The 18,131-nt window shown below is 35.8% G+C and overlaps 1 long non-coding RNA gene across 1 annotated transcript in view; it reads left to right on the forward strand.

Annotated features, from left to right (window-relative positions):
* LOC117098701 overlaps positions 1–16,833 on the forward strand; it is a 176,933-nt gene extending 160,100 nt beyond the window's left edge. Inside the window, exon 3 of the long non-coding RNA XR_004443549.1 lies at positions 16,069–16,833. This is a non-coding gene — a long non-coding RNA (uncharacterized LOC117098701). The remainder of the gene's footprint in view (positions 1–16,068) is intronic.
* The last annotated feature ends 1,298 nt before the right edge of the window (positions 16,834–18,131 follow it).

Here is an 18,131-nt window from a genome sequence, read left to right on the forward strand (position 1 = left end):
TGTGTTAATTCACTTAGATAGTGGCCTCCATCTGCATTCATGTTGCGGCAAAGGGCATGATTTCATTCTTTTTTTTAATAGCCATATTCCATGGTATGTATACACCACATTTTCTTTATCCAGTTCACTATTGAAAGGCACCTAGGTTGATTCCATGTCTTTGCTATTGTGAATAGTATTGTGATGAACATATGGGAGTATGTGTCTCATTTAATTTTTTTATATGTACCCAGTAATGGCACTACTGAGTCAAATAATAGTTTTATTTTAAGTTGTTTGAGAAACCTCCAAACTGCTTTCCACAGTGACTGGACTAATTCACATTCCCACCAATGGTGTTTAATTCTTCCCTTCTCTCAGCAACCTCACTAGCATTTGTTGGTTTTTGACCTTTTAATAATAGCCATTCTGACTGGTGGAAGATGGTATCTCATTGTCATTTTGATTTGCATTTCTCTGATGACTAATAATGATCATTTTTTCGTATGTTTGTCGGCCACTTTTATGTCTTCTTTTGAGAAGTATCTGTTCATGTTTTTTGCCCATTTTTCAATGAGGTTATTATTATTATTATTATATTGCTTGTTCAGTTGTTTAAGTTTCTTATAGATTCTGGATATTAGACTTTTGTCAGATGCAGAGTTTGCAAATATTTTCTCTCGTTCTGTAGTTTGTCTGTTTATTGATAGTTTCTTTTGCTGTGCAGAAGCTCTTTTGTTTAATTGGGTCCCACTTGTCACTTTTTGTTTTTGTTGCAATTTTGAGAACTTTAGTCATAAATTATTTCTCAAGACCAATGTCCAGAATGGTATTTCCTAGGTTTTCTTTGAGAATTGTTTTATGGATTGAAATCTTATATGTAAGTCTTTAATTCATATTGAGTTAACGTTTGTATATGATGAAAGGTAGGGATCCAGTTTCATTCTTCTGTGTATGACTAGCTAGCTACCCAGCATCATTTATTGACTAAGGAGTCCTTCCCCATTGCTTAGTTTTGTCAACTTTGTAAAAGATCAGATGGTTGTAGGTGTGCAGCTTTATTTCTGGGTTCTCTATTCAGTTCCGTGGGTCTGTGTGTCTGTTTTTCTACCAGGACCATACTGTTTTGGCTACTGTGGCCTTATAGTATGCTTTGAAGTTCAGTAATGTGATGCCTCCAACTTTGTTCTTTTTGCCTCTGATTGCTCTGGCTATTTGGGCTCATTTTTGGTTCCATGTGAATTTTAGCAGAGTTTTTACTAGTTCTATGAAAAATGACATTGGTTGTTTTGTTATGGGATCTTTGGGGTGTCATTTTTCTGATCAGAAACCTCTGTGGCTGGTGGCACCTTTGCTTGAGTTTTGTTCGGGACCACTGGACTCATTTCACTCCCTCAGCCTGGCAGACTGTGCTCAGCTCACACTACCAACCTGAGTCCTATGCCTGCAACAGGTGAGTAAGGCACAGATTGGCAAGGGGTGTGTGGGTGAACATGGGGCCCAGCCACTGCAAACAGTCATGCCAGCTGCTGCAGCAGGGTAGGAAGCTCCAGGTGCTAGTACAGGTGTTGGCACTCTGTGAGGCTGTGGCTGGACCAGGCACGCTGCAAGCAGCTTCCATGGCTGACACTAAGGAACATGGTGGCACCTAGAAGCTTGGAGACTTCAGGAACTCAAAGAGGGAATCACAGCCCTGGCTCAGGGAGCTCCCAGGTCTGGAGTCACTGAAGGGCTATAGCTCTCTTCTTTCTTTCTCTTCACCCCCAACATGGCAAGCAGCTCTTTTAGCCTCATTTGGCAGGTCTCAAGTTATCATCCTGTGCCCGGGAAGAATGAGGTATGCAGACAAGTAGAGGGTGAGCAAGATGAAGAGGAGCTTTATTGAGCAATAGAACAGCTCAGAAGAATCCCACAAGGTGCAGCTCCTTTCCACAGCCAGGGTGTCCCAACTAGTGTTCAACTGCTAGCAGAATGGGTAGCTCTGAGAAAGCAGTAGGGGCACTTCCCAGGTCCCCAAGAGTGCAGGTATGCCTGGGTTTGCATGCCTGCTCTGTGGAGTGGGAGACCAACATCTGCAGCCATGGTTTAGATGGCTGCAGCTGCATCTGGGAGGGTGAGGCTCCTGCCTGCTCCCAGCTCCAGCTGGCTCCATGAAGGGTGCAGCCCCAGCACAGTGGCAGTAGCTGCTCCAGATGGCCCACCACTGCCATCAGTTTCATAGGAATAGCAATGAGTTTGTCAATTGCTTTGGGCAGCATGGCTATTTTAACAATATTGCTTCTTCCAATCCATGAGTATGGAATGTTTCTCCATTTGTTTCAGTAGTGTCTTGTCCCCCCTTTTTCACCTCCATGTTTGTATGTTTCCTAGATATTTTAATTTTTTCATGACTATTGTTTTTCCGAATGTTTTTCCATTTCTTCATGTGATCCATGGTTTCTTTCAGCAATGTTTTGTAGTTATCTTTGTAGAGAACTTTCACACCTTTGGTTGGATTCCTAAGTATTTATTTTTTGTGTGTGGCTATTGTGAATGAGATTGCATTCTTGATATGGCTCTCAGCTTGAATGTTATTGGTGTATAGAAATGCTACTGATTTTTGTACCTTGATTTTGTGAACATACTTATTTTATATAGTGTATGGGATAGTCTTAAGACTTAGTCTCTGTGGGTAAATATTTATTTTTTCTAATGATTCTTAGTCATGGTGAATTATTTTCTTACTTATTTTGAGATGTTTGATTGTGAACTCATTTTCCTCTGGAAGACATAACTTTGGAAATTTTCCGAAGCCTACATTTAAGAATTTCCTACAGACAAAATATGCATCTGTTTTTATCAGATGCCTTCTGGAACTACCAGTTGGCTTTAAATTTAAACTGCCTTTTCAGGCTTTCTTCTTCAGAGTTTATTTGAACCATCATAATTGTGTACATTTTGTTCCCACTCATGTGACAGCTGACCTGTCATTATGAGGAAACAGGAGTGTCTTTCTACTTTCTCCAGAACAAAGCTGCAAGTTGATTTGTATGATTCTCACTGTAGAATTTTTTCCCCTGGAGTTTCACCTCTCCAGGAGCCCTGGCTTTATATGTTTGTTATCATTGTTACAATAATCATACATGACTACTAAAGTTCTAATGAATCAAAATAAGGGTTGCCTTTCAGCAAAGTACATTTTTTGCATTTTCCTCCAGTTGTTAAATAAAACTGTTCACATGCTGTCTCCTAAACAACACATTTCCCTATAAAAACCAATATTTTCAAATTTAAATATTTTCAGAATTTTAAAATTTACAATACTACAAGATCTGGAACTTTAAGAGCTGGAAAAGCTCTATAACAAGGAATAATAATAACACAGGGATAACCATATTGTTGCATGGTGATGAATATTTTAAGCTAATGCATTCTAGATGCTGTATCCTATATATACATTTTATTCTTTTATTCTCTAATTCTCCAAGTAGAACAGAATCATTAATGAAACTAAAAGGCACTTAAGATCCAATTGATGATATTAATTAATATCATTAAAATTGTATAATACTTGTAATTATTATACTTAGAAACTTAGAAACTTAGAAACATAGAAATTTGTATTCTTTCATATTAGCCGTGTTACCAGATCGCATAAGCTTCTCTAGTTATCTTCAATTTCCTAAACTACATGATATAGTCTATTGCTCTTTGGAAATGTCTCAGTATTTCCAAAATTTATCAAATACCTTAAAAAGGAACACCAACAGATGAACTCAGTTTTCAGTATTAAAAGCAAGATAAATGTTTATAATACAATGAAAAACAGTCTTATGTAAAATTGCACTAATGCTTGTCATCCATTATCAACTGACATGGGAAACATACGAACCTGCAGTGTGTGTGTGTGTGTGTGTGTGTGTGTGTGTGTGTGTACAATGCACATATACATATACACATGGTCATGCACTGCATAACAATGTTTCAGTCAACAACAGACCACATATACAATAGCGGTCCCATAAGATTATAATGTGGCTGGAAAATCCCTATCATCTAGTAACTTCATGACATCATAGCATAATGCAGTACCCACATGTAGCACAGTGCAGCACCTACATGTTTGTAGAGATGCTGATGTCATCAAACATATACACTTCCAGTAATATAAAAATATATCATGCAATTATATATCATGCATAAATACTTAATGGTGATAACAAAATATGTTACTGGCTCATGTATTTACTATAATTTTTATCATTATATTAAAGTATACTTCTATTTATAAAAAAGAAAAATCTCCATGTGTGTGTTATTGCCCCTTGAAGACTTCCCAGTGGGATAAGACGTGGAGGTGGAAGACAATGATATTGATGATCCTGAGTCTGTATAGGACTAGGCTAATGTGTGTGTTTGTGTCTTAGTTTTTAACTAAGAAAACAAATAATCTTCTTTAGTTTTTAACAAAAATGTTTAAAAGTAAAAAAAAAAAAAAGAATTTAGGCTGGGCATGGTGGCTTATGCCTGCAATTCCAGCACTTTGGGAGGCTGAGATGGGTGGATTGCTTGAGCCCAGGATTTGGAGACCAACCCTGGCAACATGGCAAAACCCTGTCTCCACCAAGAAAGATACAAAAATTAGCTGGATGTGGTGGTGAATGCCTGTGGTCCCCGCTACTCAGGAGGCTGAAGTAAGGGGATCGCTTGAGCCAGAGGGGTGGAGGTTGCAGTGAGCCAAGATCGCACCGCTGCACTCCAGCCTGGGTGACAGAGTGAGACCCTGTCTCAAAAAAAGAGAAAAATAATTTTAAATTTAAAATATAGAAAAAATTTATATAATAAGAATATAAAGAAAGAATATCTTGTCCAGCTGTGCAACGTTTGTGTTTTAAGCTAGGTGTTCTTACGAGAGTCAAAGAGTTTCAAATTTTTAAAGTTCACAAAGTAAAAATAGTTACAGTAAGCTAAGGTTAATTTATTATTAAAGAAAGAAAATTAATGTTATAAATTAATGCCCCCTCAGTGTCCAGTGTTTATAAAGTCAATAGTAGTGTATAGTAATGCCCTAGGCCTTCAGATTCACTCACCACTCACTCACTGATTCACCCGGAGCAACTTCCAATCCTGCAGACTCCATTCATGCTAACTGCCCTATGCAGATGTACTATTTTTATCTTTTATACCATATTTTTACCGTATTCTCCCAAAGTGCTGGGATTACAGGTATGAGCCACCATGCCTAGCCAGGAAAAGCAACATTGATATTGATTACAGTTACATCAGGAAATGCAACTTTAAATCACTTTATCACTTTTGTATGTTTAGATAGACAAATGCTTACCATTGTATTACAATTGCCTACAGTATTCAGTACATTAACAGTACAGGTTTGTAGCCTAGGAGCAATAAGCCCTACCAGATAGCCTAGGTGTGTAATGGGCTATACCATCTAGGTTTGTGGGACTATACTCTATAATGTTCACACAATGATGAAATAGCCTAAGGACACGTTTCTGAGAACATATACCTATCATTCAGTGATGCATAACTATATACATACATATGTATATTTTTATAATATACCCTATATTTTATTTCAAAGGCAATTGTGAAAACTCATCAGGCTTGATTGCAAATCAAATTATTTTTGTCCAGCATGAAAATTAACATGCTCTTATTCTATAAATATAAAAAGACACCAGCTTTTTAAAGTTACAACATATATTTAGCAGCAATATTTATCTTATTGCTTATATTTTATCTTATATGCAGTAAAATACTAGGTATCTCATATTTTTATTAGTATAATAAAGAACACCTCCTCACCTTTAAATAATCACACAAATAAGATAATCCAATTGATGGAACATGATTCAAATATGAAAAAATATCCTTTTACAAACTAACATTGCTAGATGGGTTTTTCTTTAGATGTTAATAGATATGACATTGATATGATTTGCATATTCTAGAGGGTAATTAAACTGACACATGTTCAAATCAACTTTAGGACAAAACGGATTAAAAGTGTTGACTTCCAACCAAAATGACTGATTGGCTTTTAATGCACTGAATGCACTGAAGTGTTCAAAAGGCGATTTATACAGGAGAAGGAAGATATGTTAGTTTCCTATTGCTTTTGTAACATAGCCACACAAACGTAGTGGCTTAAGACAACACAAAATTATTATTGTACATGTTTGAAGTTCAAAAATGTTAAATTCAGTCTTACAGGGCCACAGTCAAAGATAGCGTTTCTTCCAGAAGCTCTAAGGGAGAATCTATGTGTGGTAGGTAGAATAATGGCCCTCCAAAGGTGTCCACGTTTGGACAGCCCCAAATCTGTAACTAAATTTACATGGTAAAGGTGGTTTTGCAGATGTCTTTAGTTAAGGATCCTGAGATGGAGAAATTAACTTGGATGATCCAGTGGGCCCAATGGAGTTGCAAGGATAAAAGGAGAGCAGGAGGGTCAGAGTCAGAGAATTCAATGTGAAGATGCAAGTAGAGGTTGGAGTGACACTTTGAAGATGGAGGAAGAGCCATATAGAGGAATGCAAGTAGTATCTAGAACCTGGAAAAGGTAAGAAAAAAATTCTCCCCTAGAGCCACCAGAAGGAACATGCAAAAAGCAAGGAAGCACTTTCTCCTCTGAAGCCTCCAGAAGAAATGCAGCTCTGCTAGCACCTTGATTTTAGCCCTGTAAAAGCCGTTTCAGCTTCTGACCTCCAGAACTGTAAAGCAATAAACTTGTGTTGCATTTAGCTACTAAATGTGTGGTTATATCTTATACCAGCAATAGAAAAATGGCATACTGTTCCTTGCTTTTTATCCTTCCATCATCGAGCCCACCCAATGTAACTTCCCCATCTCAACACGCTTGATTTAATCACATCTGCAAAGTCCCTTTTTCCATGTAAGATAACATTCACGGGCTCCATGGATTATGACATGAACACTAGGGGATGGAAGAAGGTGAGGAGGTATTCTGTCAACCACAGAAATTGATGCATCTTTTTAAATCAGAAATGTATCAGAATTATAAAAAAAATCAGTTCTAAGACTTCATTTTTATTGTGGGAATACATACACTCAGTTACTTCTAGAGACTAATAAAACTTAAAAACATGAACTTGGCTATGGTGGTTTAACAAGAGCACACAATAGGAAAGTAGATATGACTTCCAAAACAGATATAACTTCCGAACCAGTAGAAGAAAAACAATGGAGCAAAGAATGTCATATTTAGCCAGCAAGAAACAGGGAGGAAAAAATATGATGGCATCAGCTATGTAAATCAAACTCATAAAAATCAAAAGAGAATTAGAGGACTCCAGTTTCATAGTAGCGTATGTTAACCTAAATTTGTCTGAAACTGATAACTCACACTATAAAGATTACAGAGTACACACACATGACATGATTTAAATTACTTAACACTATTAATATTAAAGGTGATGGTGAAATAGCATCTCAATGAAAAACATTAAAATAAATTTTTGATAAAAAATGCTAGACTTACCATTTTTAAAACATTATATTTCTGCTGACTTAGTCACCGCCACAATAATGATAAATAAAATTTTTAAATATAAATTTTTTTAATATAAAAATCTGTAACAATGAAAATAGGAGTGAGGTCATCCTAAGATGAGTGATTTCAATAAATTTTGATGAATGTTCACAGTACTGTAAAGGCCACACCCTCTTGCCTCAATCTGAGACAATTTGGGGACCATCTTAGCTCTACAGATACCTGTGGGACTGGGCTGAGGCCTTTGATTTGATTACCTGACAGTGCAAACTCTCCCTCTGCCCAATTTGGCTTCCCTCACATCCAGGGTTAGTAATCCAGAGACCTCATTCCAATAAGCTTCCTCTATTAAAAATCTCTCTCTGAGTCCAGTTTCCAGAGAACCTGAGCTGAAACAGGCAATATGAATCTAAAGCTTATACCATGCTATACTGATTCTCCATGTGCTGTATTTATAAATTTTTATACTGCTGCTGCTGCTAATGCACTTTTTATATACAAGTATTGTTTTAAGAGCTTTTCATAAGCTAACTCATTTAATACTAGAAATAAGCCTATGGGAGGTACTGTTATTATATACATTTTACAAATATACCAATTCATACAGGACATAGATAGATATATAGATAGAGATTATTTAAAATAATACTCAGAACAATTAAAAAGTAACACATATTCTGAAATATTTTGACGTACTTTTCTTTAAAGATATCAAGATATTTTACCCTGTGGAGAAGACTTCTTTTTTTACTTTATTACTTAATTATTTGTTTAACTTTTTTTTGAATTTTTTTGAATTTCAATAGGTGTTTATGGAACAGGTGGTGTCACTTTAGTAGTGATTTCTGAGATTTTGCCCACCCCCGCCAAACCGGAGCAGTGTACACTGTACCCAATGTGTAGTATTTTATCCTTCACCCACCTCCCATCCTTTCCCCCAAGTCCCTGAAGTCCATTGTATCATTCTTTTTTTTTCTTCTAAGACAGAGTCTCACTCTGTTGCCCAGGTTGGAGTGCAGTGGCATGATCTCGGGTCACTGCAACCTCTGCCTCCTGGGTTCAAGCGATTCTCCTGCCTCAGCCTCCCAAGTAGCTGGGATTACAGGAGCCTGCCAGCAGGCCCGACTAAAAAAAATTTTTTTTTTTTTTGTATTTTTAGTAAAGATGGGGTTTCACTATGTTGGCCAGGCTGGTCTCAAACTCCTGACCTCATGATCCCCCACCTTGGACTCCCAAAGTGCTGGTAATACAGGAGTGAGCCACCGCGCCTGGCCCATATGCCTTTGCCTCTTCATAGCTTAGCTCTGACTTATGAGTGACAACATCCAATGTTTGGTTTTCCATTCCTGAGTTACTTCACATAGAATAATGGTCTCCAATTCCATCCAGGTTGCTGTGAATGCCATTATTGTGTTCCTTTTTATGTCTGAGTAGTATTCCATGGTATATATATGCCACATTTTATTTATCCACTTGTTGATTGATGGCCTTTTGGGCTGGTTCCATATTTTTGCAATTGTGAATTGTGTTGCCACAAACAAGGGTGTGCAAGTATCTTTTTTGTATAATGACTTCTTTTCCTCTGGGTAGATACCCAGTAGTGGGATTGCTAGATCAAATGGTAGGCATACTTTAATTCTTTAAGGAATCTCCACACTGTTTTCCACAGTGGTTGTACTAGTTTACATTCCCACCAACGGTGCAAAAGTGTTCCCTTTTCACCACATCTACACCAACATTTGTTTTTTTATTTTTTTGATTGTAGCCATCCTTGCAGGAGTAAGGTGGTATCACACTGTGGTTTTGATTTGCATTTCCCGATAATTAGTGCTGTTGAGCATTTTTTCATATGTTTTTTGGCCATTTGTATATCTTCTTTTGAGAACTCTCTATTCTAGCCTACTTTTTGATGGAATTGTTTGTTTTTTTTTCTTGCTGATTTGTTTGAATTCCTTGTAGATTCTGGATATTAGTTATTTGTTGGATGTATAGATTGCAAAGATTTTTTTCCCACTCTGTAGGTTGTCTGTTTACTGATTATTTCTTTTGTTGTGCAGAAGCTTTTTAGTTTCATTAAGTCGTATCTATTTATCTTTGGTTCTGTTGTGTCTGCTTTTGGGTTCTTGGTAATGAAGTCATCTTTGTCTAAGCCAGTGTCAAGGAGGGTTTTTCCAATGTTGTCTTCCAGAATTGTTGTGGTTTCTGGTCTTAGATTTAGTCTATCTTGAGTTGATTTTTGTATAAGGTGAAAGATGAGGATCCAGTTTCATTCTCCTACATGTGGCTTGCCAATCATCCCAGCCCCCTTTGTTGAATAGGGAGTCCTTTCCTCATTTTATGTTTTTGTTTGCCTTATTGAAGATCAGTTGGCTGTAACTATTGGGCTTTATTTCTGGGTTCTCTATTCTGTTTCATTGGTCTATATGCCTGTTTCTATACCAGTACCATGTTGTTTTGGTTGCTATAGCCTTATAGTATAGTTTGAAGTTAGGTAATGTGATGCCTCCAGATTCATTCCTTTTGCTTAGACTTACTTTGGTTATGTGGACTATTTTTTTGGTTCCATATGAATTTTAGGATTGTTTTTTCTAATTCTCTGAAGAGTGATGGTGGTATTTTGATAGGAATTGCACTGAATTCGTAGATTGCTTTTGGCAGTATGTGCATTTTCACAATATTGGTTCAACCCATCCATGAGTATGAGATGTGTTTCCATTTGTTTGGGTCACCTGTAATTTCTTTCAGTGGTGTTTTGTAGTTTTCCTTATAGAGGTCGTTCACCTCCTTGGCTCAGTATATTACTACTTTTTTTTTTTTTTTTTTTTTTTTTTTTTTTACGGCATTGTAAAAGGGGTTAAGTTCTTGATTTGATTCTCAGCTTGGTCACTGGTGGTGTATAGCAGGGCTACTGATTTGTGTACATTTGTGTACATTGTGCTAGAATTGTATCCTGAAACTTTGCTGAATTAACTAACCAGTTCTAGGAGCTTTTTGGATGAGTCTTTAGGATTTTCTAGGTATATAATCATGTCATCAGTAAACAGCAACAGTTTGACTTCCTCTTTACTGATTTGGATGCCCTTTATTTCTTTCTCTTGTCTGGTTGCTCTGGTTAGGACTTCCAGTACCATCTTGAATAGAAATGGTGAGAGTGGGCACCCTTGTCTTTTTCCATTTCTCAGGGGACTGCTTTCAACTTTTTCACATTCAGTATAATGTTGGCTGTGGTTAGTCACAAATGGCTTTTATTTCCTTAAGGTATGTCCCTTCTATACCGATTTTGCTGAGGTTTTTAATCATAAAGGGATGCTGGATTTTGTCAAATAATTTTTCCGTATATATTGAGAAAATCATGTGATTTGTGTTTTTAATTCTGTTTATGTGGTTTATCATATTTTTTAACTTGCAGATGTTAAACCATCCCTGCATTCCTGGTATGAAGCCCACTTGATCATGGTAGTTTATCCTTTTGATATGCTGCTGGATTATCCTTTTGATATGCTGCTGGATTCAGTTAGCCAGTATTTTGTTGAGGATTTTTGCGTCTATGTTCATCAGGGATATTGGTCTGTAGTTTTCTTTTTTAGTTTTATCCTTTCCTGGTTTTGGTATTAGGGTGATACTGGCTTAATAGAATGATTTGGGGAGGATTCCCATTTTCTTTATCTTTTGGAAAACTGTCAATCAGATTAGTAACAATTGAGAAGACTTTTTTTACATCCATTAATATTTATCAAAGATTTGTTGAGTTTTTTTGAAACTTAGTATATAATAAATATTTAAAATAAATAATGTAGTAACAATATCCTCTGCTACAATGCAAAGTGCTAGAATTTAATAAAGGATAAACAAATAAAATGAAACTAATTGAAAATTCTGAAAATAGAAATCAAAAAACAATACACCATCCTAAGCAATTAGTCACATAAAGAGAATATCAAACTATCAGTTACAAACTAATTAGAAATTAACCCATTATTGTGTATTGAAATTTATGAAATGTGACTAAAATTATACTAAAGAGAGAGAAAATAAAAATGAAAGAACTAAAGATTCCACTTGAGAAGATAGAAGAAGATTAACAAACTAAAGGCCAAAGAAAGAATTTTGAAAAGGTAAATGTAGAAATTAGTGAAATACAAGCCATTTTAACATTAGTATTTAAAATTAATTTTAAGGCCTATTTCTAAAATAACCTACAAAATACATAACAGTTCAGCAAGGTTAAAGCCAATGACGAGATAAAACAAAGTAAAATATTAGGAATAAAAATGAAAGATGATGTACACATTATAAATAAATAACATATAAGCCAATGAAGATAAATTATTTTGTCTGTTGCATTTTCTTTGCACCCATGCCCTTCCCTGTTTATGCTTTGATAATAAGGGAAATGTAAGCTAGATCAGTATTACACTACATGTGGTGTATAAGATTATTTTATAGGATACTCGTGTGAACAATATTTCATTTTAATTGTGATGGATTTACTTTAACATATTTTTAAATAAGGAACCTGTCATTAAAATACCACAATTTCATAGATATTATTGCTTAAGGCAATGCTATAAACTATATATTTAAAAATAAGTTGATTTAACAAAAATATTAAGTAAATGACAGTCTAAGTAGTAATATGCGGTTGTAGCAAAATCAAGAATTTAGTAAGTGAATGATTGAACTTAGAAGTACATTCTGTGTGCTGTTACCAGAGATGGCAGATCAGTTTTTACTGTCAAAATACCACTATTATACCAAACCCATTTTCCTATGTTTCCAAATCTCACATGCCCTGAAATACAGTCTGACAGTTGATGGTTGTTATGCCTATGCTTCTTACAAAAGTAATATTTTGAAAAATATAAAAGCAACCACTACTAGATTTGAACCCAAACATGTATCTTCAAAACTGGAAAAATTCTAGAGACAAAGAAATCATAATATTATAAAAAGAGACCAATCAAAGGAAACAACAATTTAGTGTATTTTTAAAATTATACTTTATATTCTAGGGTACATGTGCATAACGTGCAGGTTTGTTACATATGCATACATGCTCCATGTTGGTGTGCTGTGCTGCACCCATCAACTTGTCATTTACATTAGGTATATCTCCTAATGCTATTCCTCCCCACTCTGCCCATCCTATAACAGACCCTGGTGTGTGATGTTCCCCTTCCTGTGTCCAAGTGATCTCATTGTTCAGTTCCCACCTGTGAATGAGAACATGTGGTGTTTGCTTTTCTGTTCTTGCAATAGTTTGCTGAGAATGATGGTTTCCAGCTGCATCCATGTCCCTACAAAGGACACAAACTCATCCTTTTCTATGGCTGCATAGTATTCCATGGTGTATATGTGCCACATTTTCTTAATCCAGTCTGTCATTGATGGACATTTGGGTTGATTCCAAGTCTTTACTATTGTGAATAATGCTGCAATAAACATACGTGTGCACGTGTCTTTATAGCAGCATGATTTATAATCCTTTGGGTATATATCCAGCAATGGGATGGCTGGGTCAAATGATATTTCTAGTTCTAGATCCTTGAGGAATTGCCACACTGTCTTCCACAATGGTTGAACTAGTTTACATTCCCACCAACAGTGTAAAAGAGTTCCTATTTCTCCACATCTTCTCCAGCACCTGTTGTTTCCTGACTTCTTAATGATCGCCATTCTAACTGGTGTGAGATGGTATCTCATCATGGTTTTGATTTGCATTTCTCTGATGGCGAGTGATGATGAGCATTTTTTCATGTGTCTGTTGGCTGCATAAATGTCTTCTTTTGAGAAATGTCTGTTCATATCCTTTGCCCACTTTTTGATGGGGTTGTTTGATTTTTTTCTTGTAAATTTGTTTGAGTTCTTTGTAATTTCTGGATATTAGCCCTTTGTCAGATGAATAGATTGCAGAAATTTTCTCCCATTCTGTAGGTTGCCTGTTCACTCTGATGGTAGTTTCTTTTGCTGTGCAGAAGCTCTTTAGTTTAATTAGATCCCATTTGTCAATTTTGGGTTTTGTTGCCATTGCTTTTGGTGTTTTAGACATGAGGTCCTTGCCCATGCCTATGTCTTGAATGGTATTGCCTAGGTTTTCTTCTAGGGTTTTTATGATTTTAGGTCTAACATTTGAGTCTCTAACCAATGGAACAGAATAGAGCCCTCCGAAACAATACCACACATCTACAACCATCTGATCTTTGACAAACCTGACAAAAACAAGAAATGGGGAAAGGATTCCCTATTTAATAAATGGTGCTGGGAAAACTGGCTAGCCATAAGTAGAAAGCTGAAACTGGATCCCTTCCTTACACCTTATACAAAAATTAATTCAAGATAGATTAGAAATTCAGTGTATTTTTTAAAGCCACATAAAATTAGCTAACCAAAGGAAAATATTTTCAGATTTTTTAAATTACAACCTTGTCCCCTTTTTATAGTATACACATAAAACAAAACAACAAGTAAAAATTAATGAGCAAAAAGTCAACAGGCAAAAAAAGAAACATAGAAAAGGGTGACTGTATTACTCAGGGTTCTCTAGAGGGACAGAAGTAATGAAATAGACATATATATATAAAGGGGAGTTAACTCACATGATCACATGGTCCCACAATAGGCCGTCTGCAGGCTGAGGTGCAAGGAGAGCCAGTCCGAGTTCCAAAACTGAAGAACTTGGAGTCTGATGTTAGAGGGCAGGAAGCATCCAGCATGAAAGAAAGATGTAGGCTGGAAGGCTAGGCCCGTCTCTCTTTTCAAATTTTTTTTTGTTTTGTTTCCCCTGCTTATATTCTAGCTATGCTGGCAGCTGATTAGATTGTGCTCACCCAGATTAAGGGTGAGTCTGCATTTCCCAACCCCCTGACTCAAATGTTAATCTCCTTTGGCAACACCCTCACAGACACACCCAGGATCAATACTTTGTATCCTTCAATCCAATCAATTTGATACTCAGTATTAACCATCACACTGACAAAATTAATTGCAAGTGAGGAGCCATAAAAGAATGTATCCATGGGATCAAAGTGCATTTTATTAATTATTGTTAAATATTTTAATATTTAATGATGATATAGTCCTCTTGAAACTCTAGATGTTGAATTCATCTATGTGTGGGAGAGGGAGTTTGTGCAGAATGCATTCAAATATGAAAAGCAAAACTAAAAGAAACAAGGAGAAATTATTGGAAACAATACTTTTTGAACTCCTAAACATCTCAGTCTCTCCCAGACTAAACAAGACAAAAATAAATACTCGAAAAGATTGTCCAATATCTATGTTTATGCTCTGTAAAATGAGGAATTGGTATGAGATAATTTCAAATATCCCCACAAGTTCTAAAATTCTAATTTATTAAAGGTATTTGGAAGTTTTTGAGTAACCTAAAATAAAGTTTCTCCCAAAAGAATCAATATTATTGCATATGTTTTGCTGTTTCTTATCTTTATAAATGTATTTATAACACTCACCTTTGTCATTTATTACCAGGCCTGCACAGCTATCAGTGGTAGCCCTTGATACTCAGGTACACAGAATATATAAACAGTCCCCTGTGCTCCCAGGAATTATCACTACCAACCAGTAGCTAAGGTTATTATTCAAAGTGTGCTATATGCTGTGACATGTTTTCCTTCCTGAAATGGAATGAAATTTGCTGCTCTTTGGAATTTACTTAAATGGGTCCAACATTTATGTCTACTTTTGTAAAAATTAAAGTAGACTGTAATCCAGTAAGACATATCTATTATATTGTTTTACACAACCTAGCTATTACTATGCTTGAAATTTAGTTCAAATGTCTTTTGGGATAAACTAATAAGCAGGCGTGTATTGACAAAATATTAAAACAAAAGAAAAGCTGATTTTGTTTACTTCGAATGATTAAACAACATACGATAAAACTATCAAGAGAATTCCTATTTGTACACAAGGGCAATCAAAAGAAGATCATCCTTAATCTCTTTTCCAAGACATCAAGAAAGATTTTTCTAATGCAAAAAAAGATATTCTGATGTGTCAAGCAAAATTCAAATCATTATGTTTAACTTACTCTTTTGCCAAATCAGATTTGGTTTGTTTATTGATCCATATCATTTTGGTCCTATTGTTTACTGACTCTCTGATACTTCTTTTATATCTGACACTATCAAATTTTATCCTAGAAATGGGCAAGAGATGTGGAGGACTTTTTCTAAGTACAGGTCATGTATGTGGAGTCATGCAGGAGAGAAAAAGGGTCATTTCTCTTTTGATATTTTCACCAAATCACTTTCTGTCATATTTTCATAGTCATTGTAAGGAGTTAAAAATGGTATAAATGTTATTGTGAGTCAGAAGTAAGCAGAATGAACAGGGATTCTATATGAATTTCTTATTACAATTTTTTTTTTTTTTTTTTGAGATGGGATTTCACTCTGTTGCACAGGCTGGAGTGCAGTGGCACGATCACAGCTCACTGCAGCCTCAACCTCCCAGGCTCAAGCAGTCTTCCCACTTTAATCTCCCAAGTAGCTGAGACTGCAGGCACATGCCACCATGTCTAGATAATTTTTATTTTTGTTTTTGTTTTCTAGCGATAGAGTTTAGCTGTATTTCCCAAGCTGGCCTTGAACTCCTGAGCTCAAGCAATCCACGCATCTCGGTTTCCCAAAGTGTGAGCATTACAGACATGAGCTACCACATCTGTCCTCTTATTACAATTTAGAGAAATTAAAGCCTGGATTTCAATGGAGGTGACTACAAGACAATCTACTGCAAGGTAAGATTAAATGTGGAATAAAAATTAGGAAGTTAAATATGTGTAGTTTATGATATCTGTAAGTCTGTATTGACTTGCTTGTTCCTTAAATGTAGATAGAATACCAGATTTAACAAGAAAGAAAATTGCAAACAACTAACATTTCTTGATCTCCAAATCTGAGCACTTCCACAAATATTATCTAACAATCTCCCTCATTACCTTTATGAGGCAGACAATTGTCCATGTCAGAGACATTCAAACTGAGGTTCAAAAAGGTAATTTCCTTGGCCAGTATCATGTATTATGGGCTTAGTTAGGATGGGGGCATTCATCTAAAAATTAGGAAAAGATAGGAGAAGAACATTTTTACTTCAGTTTTAAACATCTGCTGACCAAATTTGTTTCTGGTTTTCTGTTTTTGAGGACTTATTTCTACCATGCACAATACATACTGTGGTCCTGCAAGAACTAACAGTGAGTGTATTAGTCCATTCACAAATTGCTGTAAAGAAATACCTAAGACCGGGTATAAACGAAAGAGGTTAAGGCTCACGATTTCACAGGCTGTACAGGACACACAATACTGGCATCTGCTCAGCCTCTGGGGAAACCTCAGGAAACTTAAAATCATTATGGAAGATGAAGAGGGAGCACACATATCACATGGCCAGAGTAGGAGCAAACGAGAGAGAGGGGGAAGGTGCCACACACTTTTAAAGGCGCAGATCTCAAGAGAACTCATTCACTCTTATGAGGATGGTACTAAGGGGATGGTGATAAACCATTCCAGAGAAACTGCCTCCATGATCCAATCACCTTCCACCAGGTCCCTCCTCCAGCATTGGGGATTACAATTCAACATATTTGGTGGGAACACAGATCCTAAGGAATTGTTGCTGTGTATGTTACAGTTTTACCTACTTCTGACCAGTCCAGTGATACCACTGATCTTTTCAGATCATAAAACCTTGACTCCCGTAATCTCCTATGTGTAAATTACAAATTCTTTCTTCATTTAATATGTTAGGAATATCTTTGGTTTCCAAAATTTTTTCATTAACTTATGAGAATTTTTCTCATCTAATTTTTAATCATTTTGTTTTTTAAAACTGCATTTCAAATTCTATCATGAATATGGATTTTTTCTTTCAAAAATTCTTTCCTTATTAAATCATTCTTACATTTTGTTTCATTTTAGCACCATGTCTAATAAGCAGGTTTTACTTTTTGTAGTTATTATAGAGTTGCTTATTGGTACTTATAGTCTATTTATGTAATAAGTCTTTTCTTTGCTTTGTTTGGAAATGATATAATTCATACTGGGTTCATTATTCCTGGAATTTAATAGGAAAATAAAATAAAGAATAGTTGCCTAAAATCAGATTTACCCTCTGACAGGTAAATGCTTTGTGGCATATCTCCTTTTAACGGTAAAGTGTAATAATATTAATTTTGCTTTAAAAAAATGGAAACACTTATTGAAACTCACTGAAAGAAAGCACTCTGGGGAACCACAAAAGCACTACTCTAAGCACTATTTAATTGAGTAGAAATTTGGAAAATTAAAAGAGACTGATAGAAAAAATAGCTTTTCAGTCATATGGGTAAATATAAAATTATAGAAGTGTGCTGTGTAATGAGAAGCATCAGTAATAAAGGAAAACGAGGTTTTCCTTTTTTTTTTTAACAAGAAAAGCATCATTTAATCACGTCCTCCACATAGAAGCACAGACAATGCTAAAACTTCATCAAATTGTGTAAAGTCATTGCAGGCATTCAGATGACACTTTGTAGGACAAGAAGAGAATATAGGTGAGAAAGAAACATTCCAGTTCTTCAAATTCTGTCTTTGGAGGCCCTCCATAATGTCAGTGGCTGTAGTACTTGATAAAGGGT

The sequence above is a fragment of the Trachypithecus francoisi genome, unplaced genomic scaffold (assembly GCF_009764315.1).
Source record: "Trachypithecus francoisi isolate TF-2019V2 unplaced genomic scaffold, Tfra_2.0 Lachesis_group16, whole genome shotgun sequence".
NCBI lineage: Eukaryota > Metazoa > Chordata > Mammalia > Primates > Cercopithecidae > Trachypithecus > Trachypithecus francoisi.